Here is an 11,189-nt window from a genome sequence, read left to right on the forward strand (position 1 = left end):
GGGGGCGGAGAGATTATGCGCGGGTAACTGCTTCCCCCTCCCGGGGTTCCAGCCGGGCTCTCTTCCATGTGCCCTTCCCCCCAATCCAGGACAGAGAATTCCTTTTAACAATCCCAGCAGAACATGCTTCGCCCCAACTCCTCAGAACCCAAACTCCCAGACTGTCCTGAGTCTCCAGGCCTGGACCACGGCTGGGGCTCCTCCTTGAGAGCCTGCCTCCTTTCACCAAGAGCGCTCTCCTCTCCCATCCTTACCTCAGCCTCCCGGGTCTCACCAATCCATCCTCCACCCAGCACAGAGGGAAGAGTTCTGAGCCTGGACTCACCTCAAATATGATCTGAAACTTCCTAACCTTCCTGACCCTGGCAAAGGTCACTGAACTGCTGCCTGCCTCAGTTTCCTCCACTGTAAAATGGAATAAGAGCATCTACTTCACAGCGTGGTTTGGAGGGTCTACAAGATATTATAAAGTGCTTACTACAGCACAGAGTTGGTGCTATATAAATGCTAATTCAACGTTAAATTAAGTTTCTTTAAATGCAGTTCAAACCACCTATATCTCTTCCCCCTCCCAACAAATTGTAGTTTGCCCCAGTCATCTTCCCTTCCAACCCGGGGACCTCCGGAAGCCCATGGCAGGCTGGGCTGTAGGGGCCGCTGTCACAGGAGCAATTTGACTGTGGTCCCCAAGACCCAATTCTGCTAATCTTGAATGATCATCAAGCTGCCAGTGGGTGCACTTTAATGTCAGGGACACGTTTTTGCAGGAACCCAAAGGATTCTGGCCATTGCGCAGGTCCAGCCGACCGTTTCAGTGGGCCCCAAAGTGTGACTATCCAATGGCACAGACTGGACCGCCCTTGCCCAAGACTTTGCCCAGATCTCAGGGTTTTAGTGAGAGGGCAGCTTGTGAGGAAGCCTTCATTTAATAGCCGGAGCCCAGGAGGCCCAAAAGGGAGCTCACCTTGCCTGAGATCACTTGGGAAGGAAGGGAGCGTAAGAGCCAGCCTGTTAACCCTTCTCTCGGCCTCCAGGGCAGAGGCCCCTGCACTGTGGCCTCTGAAAGCTTTCTCCGATTAAGGAAAAGCTCTTTTTCCAAGCAAAGGCATCCATGGATTTGAATCTGGAATGAAGCTGAACCCTTGGATGCTAAAAGGCAGATTTCCTGATTCCTCCTTTTGAAAAGACTTGTCCAGCACTTCTCTGTGTAAGATTCGATATAGTCTTGGGGGGGGAGGGGGAGGGACGTGCTTAGTGAGTTGAGGTAAGACCAAGTCCTGCGTGTGACTTGCCTTTCCTCATCCCCTTCCCAGGCATCCTTTCAAGGCAGGAATGTCCTCACAGTTCCAGGAATGGGAAGGCCCCGTTCTGCACAAGGATCTCCGCCTCTTTCCAGGGAAATATTAACTCTTCTCCGAGCTGAGGAGTCAGTCTCCTTCCGGACTAAACTCAATGGAATTTTAAGAGCCAGAGTCGGGAGGAAACGCTCCCAGCTGTTTCTGTCCTACCCCACCCTCCCCGAGCTTGGGACTGAGGGTATTTGAGAGTATTTCTTTTCACAGGGGGCCAAGAATTTCCAAACTGAAAGTCCAGAAGAAAGTTGATGCAGCTACCAGTCCCTAAACTTGGTTCAAGTTCATGGACTCAGGCAGCCAGGGATAACCAGAGTAGGGTTGGGTGGGGCTTTGGCCTCTTAGGCAATCTCTAGTAGGGTAATCACTTGTTTGTTCCAAAGCTATGGGATTCTAGTAATCAAAATAGATTTCCTCACTCAGCCAGGTCCATGGGCATCTTTTCTGGGCAGATGCCATGTGCCCCCCAGGTGCCAGCCCTTCCCCTGGAGGCTGGCCATGAAGAGAGCTGCTGAAGTGGTAAAGGATTGGTGGTCTCAGGCCTGGCACTGGGGAAGGCCTAAGGGTGGCTCAGGCTAGAGAGTTGGGCTAGGAAAAGGGAGAGGATGATTTGACAGGCAGGCCCTGTCAAATTTCATTTCTCTTTGGGACAGGATTACTAAAAGAGAAGATACAGGAAATGCCCTGGTTAGGTAGTTTGCCTGGATTTCAACATCTCTCAGACTACTCTTAAGAAGATGGAGAGGAAGAGAGATAGGGATTAGAGAAAAAGGGCAATCTACTGGGATTCAGAACTGGTTAGAAGACCAGAGAGACTCAAAAGACTAATTGTTAATAGTTCAGAAGGTCTTCAATGGAGTGTCCTAGGGATCTGTCCTTGGTCCTGTTCTGTTTAATTTTTGTTAGTCATGGTAAGGCAGCTAGTCAGATTTCCCCATAACACAGGACTGGAATACAGACTCAAAATACTGGATAACAGAGAACAGTCTTTTTTTTTTTTTTTTAATAATTTATTTTTTCCATTACACATTAAAACAATTTTTAAACTTTTTTTTTTGAGGCAGTTGGGATTAAATGACTTGCTCAGGGTCACACAGATAAGAAGTGTTAACTTAGGTCCTCCTGATGCCAGTGTTCAGCTGACCTCAACATTTTCTTTAAAAAAAGTTTTTTTGTTTGTTTGTTTGTTTTGCTTTTTTGAGGCTGGGGTTAAGTGACTTGCCCAGGGTCACAGAGCTAGGAAGTGTTAAGTGTCTGAGACCAGATTTGAACTTGGGTCCCCCTGAATTCAGGGCTGGAGTTCTATCTACTGTGCCACCTAGCTGCCCCTTTTATGTTTTTTTTTTTTTTTTAAGTTTTGACTTTCAAATTCAATCTCCCCCCCCCCCACTCCCTCCTCCCTTCTTCAGATGTCTGTTTTTTCTTTGGAGTCCTTTAGGTCTTCCTCATGAGTCCTTTAGGATTGGCTTGGATCTCTGTGTTGCTGATAATAGCTGTTATTCACAATTCTCCATCAAATAGTTGCTGTTACTGTATGCAATGTTCTCCTCTTTCTGTTTATTTCACTATGCATCAGTTCATGTACATCTTCCCATGTTTTTCTAAAGTAATACTGATTGTCATTTTTTATATAGCACAATAATATTCCATTCCAGCCATATACCACAACTTATTCAGCCATTGCCTAAATGATGAGCAGACCCTCAATTTCCAATTTTTTTTGCCACAAAAATTTACTATAAATATTTTTGTACAAATAGATCCTTCTCTCTCTCTCTCTCTCTCTCTCTCTCTCTCTCTCTCTCTCTCTCTCTCTCTCTCTCTCTCTCTCTCTCTCTCTCTCTCATCTCCTCTCATCTCTCTCTCATCTACACTCTCTCTCTCTACTCTCTCTCTCTCTCTCTCTCTAGATCAATAGAACAAATACTACAAATATCTATGAATAGACATGTATGTAATTGAAAGTAATAGTTATCTGATGAACTGATTCAATATGCAATAATCTATCATCTGAGCATTGACTCTCATCCAACTTATCCTCTGCAGTTTTCAAAGGTCTTTTCTAGCTCTGGGGCTTCTGATCCCAAGAAAATGCAAGTCTTCCCAGAGAAGTGAAACCACCTGCTTAGCTGCCCACTAGACGAACTTCCTGCCTGGTAAAGCCAGCTTGTATTTCTATTAAGCCCAACCCTTGCACTGAGCAATGGATTGGATAAGTAATGCATAGAGTCTGAATCCAAGTCAGTAGAAGCTAAAACTGAGTGATTTGTTATGGGATAAATTGGACTATTTGATGCTTGAGAGAAAGAGTCCACTAGATCCAACAGACCTTGATTACTCCCTTCTAAGAGAGCCATGAAGGACTTTTCATGGAGCCCAAGAAAGATGCAGAGTACACAGATCTGAGATTAAGGAAAAAACATTGCCAGCAGCAACAACAACAACAACAACAATAACAATAACAAAACCCCACAGAGATACAATCAGTATTTCACAAGCTGGGATTACAACAAAGAATAACGCTCAGAAAAATTGAGTATAATCCTGAATAAATATTTTTTAAAAAGGAAATTTAATGAAGGAAATTTAATGAATGAAGGATCTTCAGGTATTTGTGACCAAAAAAACAAAACAAAACAAAACAAAAAAAAAAACTGGAACTAAATGGAAATTTTGATATAAAGGATCCAAAAGAAATATAAGGAAAACAATAAAGACTAATTGTAAGGGACTCATTGAGGTCAAACTGATTACTTATATGTGAAAATGTTATCAACATTCTTAAGATTGTCATCTTTACTAAGGTAGTTTGAAAGAAAGGTCAGGCTTGAGTTGAGTAAGTTGGAATGATTCTAAAAAACAAAATTAGGAAGGTAAAGGTAAAAAGGAAGAACCGATGCTCTGGAAGCAGGTGAAGGTGGAGGTAAAGTAAAGCAGGTGGAGGGCTGGTAGTGCTGGAATCTTACTCTCATGGGATGTGAAAATAACATTTACATCTAAAATGGCATACATATCTAAATTTATAAAGATGTAAGAGAACTAGAGAACAAAATAAAGGAGGGACTTTTTTTTAGAAAAGGGTATTGATAAAGATTTAGGAGGGGGAGAAGATAAAGGAGGAACTTAGATAAGTATAGATTAAAATTTAGGAAGGTGGAGATGAGCATAAGGGAGAGATTTTTTTAAAATAACTTTTTTATTTTCAAAGTATATGCAAAAATAATTTCCAATATTCACTTGAAAAACCTTGTGTGTTATCTGCCCAGGTTGCATGTACCTTTGGATTCTAATGTTTATTGTGCAACAAGAAAATGATATTCACATACATGTATTGTACCTAGACTATATTGTAACACATGTAAAATGTATGGGATTGCCTGTCGTCGGGGGGAGGGAATAGAGGGAGGGGGGGTAATTTGGAAAAATGAATACAAGGGATAATATTATAAAATATATATATATACATATAATTAAAAAAAAAAGAAAATATTTTATTTGATAAAATAAAATTCATCCCAGAAAAAAAAAAAAAAAAGAAAGAAAAACCTTGTGTGCTAAATTTGTCTCCCTCCCTTCCCCTGCCCTTCCCCTAGATAGCAAGTGATCCAATGTTAAATGTTAAACATGTGCAATTCTTCCATATATATGTCCACATTTACGATACTGCATGAGAAAAGTCAAATCAAAAAGAAAAAAAAAAAAGCAAGCAAAAAACAACAGTGAGTGAGAATACTGTGTTGTGATCCACATTCAGTTCCCATAGTCCTCTTTCTGGAAGCAGATGGCTCTCTCCATCACAAGACCTTTGGAATTGACCTGAATCACCTTATTGTACCAAAGAGATAACTATAACAGTTGACCATGACATAATCTTGTTGTTGCCATGAACAATGTTCTATTCATTTCACTCAACATCAGTTCCTGTTAATCTCTCCAGGACTCTCTGAAATCATCCTGCTGATCATTTCTTACAGAACAATGATATTCCATAATATTCATATACCACAATTTATTCAGCCATTCTCCAACTGATGAATATCCATTCAGTTTCTGGTTCATTATTACTATATGAAACATTACTACAAACATTTTTTGCAAATGAGAGTCCTTTTAAGGGAAGGACTCTTAAAAGGGTGGGCAGATTAAGAAATAGGAAGGTTAGGGAGAGGATAAGATAGCTAAGATAGAATAAAAAGAGAGGCTGAGAAGGACAATAATGGGTTTAAAAAATAGAATGGAGAGAAATTGACAAATGGTAATTACAACTTTGAATGTAATTGGGATGAACTCACCCATAAAATGGAAACAACAGAAAAGATTAAAAATCAGAATCCAATATTATGCTGTTTACAAGAAATACATTTAAGAACTAGAAAACAGATTAAAATGGAGGGTTGGAATAGAATTTTTTATGCTTCAGCTGATGCAAAAAAAAAAAAAAAGAAGCAGGAGTATAATCACGATCTCAAAGTTATGGCTAAAATAAATTTAAGTAAAAGAGATAAACAGAGTAACTATATTTTGATAATAGGTAGCATAGACAATGAAGCAATATAATACTGAACCTATATGCACCAAGTTCTAAAGTAGCTACATTTTTAAAAGAAAAGTTAAATGAATTATAGGTGGGGATAGATAATATAATGGTGGGAGACTTTAATCTTCCCCTCTCAGAACTAGATAAATCTAAGAAAAAATAATACATTTAGCAAAGTATCAGGATGTAAAGTAAATTCAAATAAATCATCAGCATTCTTATATATTACAAATAAAACCCTGCAAGAACAGATGGTAAGAGAAACTCCATTTAAGATAACAGACAGTATAAAGTACCTGGGAGCAAATACCTACTTAAAAAAAAACCCAGGAACTATATAAACAAAATTATGAAGGAAAAAAAAAAAACTTTGTGCAAATAAAACCAGATTTAAATAATTGGAGAAATATTAATTATTCTTGGATAGGCAGAGACAATATAACAAAAATGATTTTACCTAAATTTATTTATTCAATGCCATCCCAATTAAATTATCAAAAATATTTTACTGAATTAGAAAACTATAACAAAACTTATTTGAAGGAACAAAAAGTCAAGAATATCAAAGGAACTAATGAAAGGGTCAATAAAGGAGGTTTAACTATAAGACAGTAATTAGCGAAATTCTCTGATTCTGACTAAGAAATAGAAAACTAGATCAGTGAAATGGAGCAGAAATACAATTTACAGCATCAACTAAATTCAGTAACTTTGTATTTTGCAAGCGTGAACACAAGTTTTGGGGATAAGAATTCATTATTTGGCAAAAATTGTTGGGAAAACTAGACAGTGGTATGGCATAAATTGAGCATAGACTAATATACACCATTTACCAAGATAAGGTCAAAATAGATACGTGCCTTAGATATAAAGAAAAATATTACAAGAAAATTTGAACATAGAAAATAGTACTAATCAGACTTATGGTTAGGTTATGGTTAATTTATGAATAAAAAAGAGAAAAAAACTAAAGAGTGAAGTGGGTAATTTTGCTTATATTTTTTAAAAAGATTTTGAACAAATATAACAAATGTACTCAAAATCAGAAGGAGAGCAAAAAACTGGGGAGAAGGAAATTTTTATAGACAGATTCTCAGATAAAGGTCTTTAAGCCAAATACATAAACATCTTGTAAATTCTATAAGAATACAAGTCAGTCCTCAAGTGATAAATGGTGAAAAGATATGAACAAGTAGTTCTCTGCTGAAGAGATCAAAATAATTTATAGTCAAATAAAAATGCTCTAAATCATTAACGATTAGAGAAATACAGATTAAAACAACTTTGAAATACCATTTTACACCTATCAGATTGGCAAAACTTTATCTAAGGGGAAGGAGAAAAGTTGGTGGGAATGTGGAAAAAAATTGGGATAGTTCCTTTTGTGATCCAGCCATTTTGGAGAGTAATCTGGAATTATAGTACTGAGATGATAAGGGGGAAAAGGCAAAGAATTTATGTATTCAAAAATATTTATAGCTGCTCTCTTTGTGGTGGCAAAGAACTGGAGATTGAGAGGATGAGCATCAGTTGGGCAGTGGCTTAATAAGGTATGATTATATAATTGTGATAGACTACTACTGTGCTATAAGAAATGATGAGCTTGATGATCTTTGAATAACTAAGTCATTTTGACTATTATAGATACCCAAATTAGCTACAAAGACAGGTGAAGGAAGATGCTATTTGCATCCAAAGAAAGAACTTATAAATAGAATGATTTCACACACACACACACACACACACACACACACACACACACACACACTTGTGTCTAATGGTAAACATCTAAGGCTAGGGTGGGGGAAGGGAAGAAAAAAGAAATTTATGTGATAACTTTATTACATATTTAAAAGGAATAACAAGTTGTACATGATAAATTTGCAATTTCATTGCAATCATCTTTTAAAATAATTCTACTTTGTTATGGAAGTGCCTATTTTATTTCACAATTAAAAACAAAATAAATAAAATAAAAGCAAAAAAAGTCCAAGGTTAGTGTGGACCTGATATGAAGCTAAGATACCCTGGTATGATTCTAGGGTACCTAGCAGAGTCACTTCCTATTTGTTCCCCATCCCCACAACCTCTACCCCATCAGCCATACGGAAACATACAGGAGAATCCATAGGTGAAATTCTTGGCTGCCCTGAACTGAATCTAGGCTGTTTCTACTGACAGGGGATCAACAGGATAGAATCTATGGGGGAAGGCTTGAAGTTGCTCTTAGAGTCTCCCATGAGAGCAATGTTTTGCTAGAGGGAAGGAGAGAAGGAACTACGTCTTAGACAAGAAAAATAGCCGGGATCATGGGAGGGAGAGATGAAGGGAAGAAAGAAGGAAGACAAGGAGGGGGGAAAAGGGAGGAAGGAAGAAAGGGAGAAAAAAGGAATGAGGTTGGTTGATTGTTGTTTTTCATTTTTGAAGACCAAAATGACATCACTGTGTTCCAGTGTATCCCACAGTGGCTGATCAATAGAAACTCAGAAATGCTCTACCAGAGGTCAGCCACAAATAGTCCATATGAACATCTAGGGTAGAGAGGTCTCTAAATTTGCACAGCTCGCATTTCTTTTAATTCTGCTTTGTTCATACAGCAGAGCAGCTTCTCTGCTCGGGACACTCCATGATGGGTGGTCCTGTGCTAGTGTCGACTATGTTCCACTACCGTTCTAAAGTTCTTCAGAGAGAATGTTCTCATGTCATTTCTTCGGACCACCAGGTAAGTGCTTTCCCTGTGTGAGTTCTCCAGTCTTTTAGGCAATAACTCTAAGGCTGGCGTTTGAACGACGTGATCAGTAAGAGTTGTGCTCTCTCCAGTAATCTCAAGGCTTCACAGGTTAGTTTGAGAAAGGATGTCCTAACCTAGCATCTTATCTTGCTAAGTGATCTTTAAAATCCTCTTAAGACAATTCAAATAGAAGTGATCCACTTTCCTAGCATGGCTAGCAGACCGACAAGGTTTCACAGACTTGCCACAATGAGGTCAGCACAGTGAGTCTATAGACCTTCCCTTGGGTAGTCAAGTAGCTCTTCTCTAGAACACTCTCCTTTGGAGCCTCCCAAATGTGGATGGCAACCTCACTAGCAGAGAGGAAGGCAGTGGGGAAGATGAGGGAGAGAAGAAAGGGAAGGATAGGAAGGGAAGGAAGGAATCATGGAGGACAAAGGAGGGAAGGAAGGAAAAAAAAGGAGGAAGGAAGGATAGAAAGGAGGGAAGCATGAGGGAAAGGGAAGTAAGGGAAGAATGGAATTAGCGAAAGGGAGGAAATGAGGGAGTGGGAAAGAAAAGGCCATTGTTTGGACTTGGGGGGGAGTTCTGGGCTTGGCTTCTCTTTCCCCCTCCCCCATGACCCATCTTTATCTCAAGGGGGCCTTTCTAAGCCTCCCCTTTTAACTGGCAGATTTAGCCTGTGTCTTATCTCACAGTTCTTTCCCATGTTGCTTTCTAAGCTCAGACTTTTTTGTTTCACTGCTTGGGCCAGGACTCATGGGAGACCCTCTTCCCACAAAAAGACCTCAGTAGTCCTTGGGGGGAAAAATGAGCAAAGATGGAGGATTGATGGAGAAAATGAGGAAAAGATGGAGGCACACTGAGGGGCCAATCATCGTTTGGGGTATTGGGGGAGTGGACAGATGGAGCATTTCCATAGAGAGTAGAACATACTCAAGAGGTGCTTGGGGATCCTTGTGCTTCCTTTTAGCCACTGGGGGTCCTCAGCAGGTGATTTTTTTCCTCTTTTTTTTTTTTAAATTATAGCTTTTTATTGACAGAACATATGCATGGGTAATTTTTTACAATATTATTCCTTGTACTCACTTCTGTTCCAACTTTTCCCTTCCCTCCCTCCACCCCCTCCCCTAGATGGCAGGCAGTCTTGTACATGTTAAACATGTTAAAGTATATCTTAAATACAATATATGTGTGTGGATCCGTACAGTTCTCTTATTGCATAAGAAAAAATCAGATTCAGAAGATAAAAATAACCTGGGAAGAAAAACAAAAATGCAAGTAGTCCACAGTTATTTCCCAGTGTTCCTTCTCTGGGTGTAGCAGATTCTGTCCATCATTGATCAATTGGAATTGGATTAGCTCTTCTCTATGTTGAAGATCTCCACTTCCATCAGCATATATCCTCATATAGTATTGTTATTGAAGTGTATAATGATCTCCTTGTCTGCTCATTTCACTCAGCATCAGTTCCTGTCAGTCTCTCCAGGCCTTTCTGAAATCCTCCTGCTGGTCATTTCTCACAGAACAATAATATTCCTTAATATTCATATACCACCATTCATTCAGCCGTTCTCCCACTGATGGGCATCCACTCAGTTTCCAGTTTCTGGCCACTACAAAGAGGGCTGCCACAAACATTCTCACACACACACAGGTCCCTTCCCCCTCTTTAGTATTTCTTTGGGATAGAAGCCCAGCAGTAACACTGCTGATTCAAAGGGGATGCACAGTTTGATCACTTTTTGAGCATAGTTCCAAATCGTTCTCCAGAATGGCTGGATCTGTTCACAACTCCACGGACATCAGCAGGTGATGCTTGATCCACTTCTCCCAATTTACCCGAGGCTAGGGAATCAGAAAGCTGGGCTGTGAGGAGACCAAGAGCTAGTCTATCTGGGCAAGGGACTCAGCAAAAACTTGTCCTGGAAATGATCTAATAAGGAAGAGGGCCCTAAGGCTAACAGATTTAGAGCTGGAAAAGACTTCAGGGTCATGTGGCCCAATCCCTCATTTTTCAGATGAAAAACCTGAGACCAGAGAATTTGGCCAAGTTGCCTGAAGTCACAGAGACGGAAATCAAGGACGTGGAGCCCAGGCGCCCCGACTCCTGACTGAACACATTTCCAGGCTTTCCCAGCAGCCCGATGGATGGGGTTCCTGGGTGAGTGTCAGCTCCCGGCCCTGGAGGCGGCTGCCAGGCCAGAAGCCCATCTGAAGTGCCTGTTGACTGTATGAAGAAAGCAGTCTTCAAGGGCTTGGCCTGGCTGGGGGAGGAGAAGAGGAGGGGCCTGGGCTGAAAGGGGTCAGAAACCCAAGCTGTTTTGCATTTCCCACACTGGCACATCCTCCTCCCCAGCTGGCACCTTCCCTCTGGCTGGGGGCCAACTGGCCTTGCAACGTTTGCTTGCCAGAAATCCCTGTCGTCACTTCTGGGTTCCTGGCAGGCTCCGGTGAGACACACAGGCAGATGGACCCAAACATCACGGGTGCAGGCAGAATTTTCCAAGGAGGGGCCGGCTGGCAGCTGTAGGGAGGGCTCGTTGGTCCTCTCCGCTCCAGCCTCGAG

The sequence above is a fragment of the Sminthopsis crassicaudata genome, chromosome 2 (genome assembly GCF_048593235.1).
Source record: "Sminthopsis crassicaudata isolate SCR6 chromosome 2, ASM4859323v1, whole genome shotgun sequence".
In the NCBI taxonomy this organism is placed as follows: domain Eukaryota; kingdom Metazoa; phylum Chordata; class Mammalia; order Dasyuromorphia; family Dasyuridae; genus Sminthopsis; species Sminthopsis crassicaudata.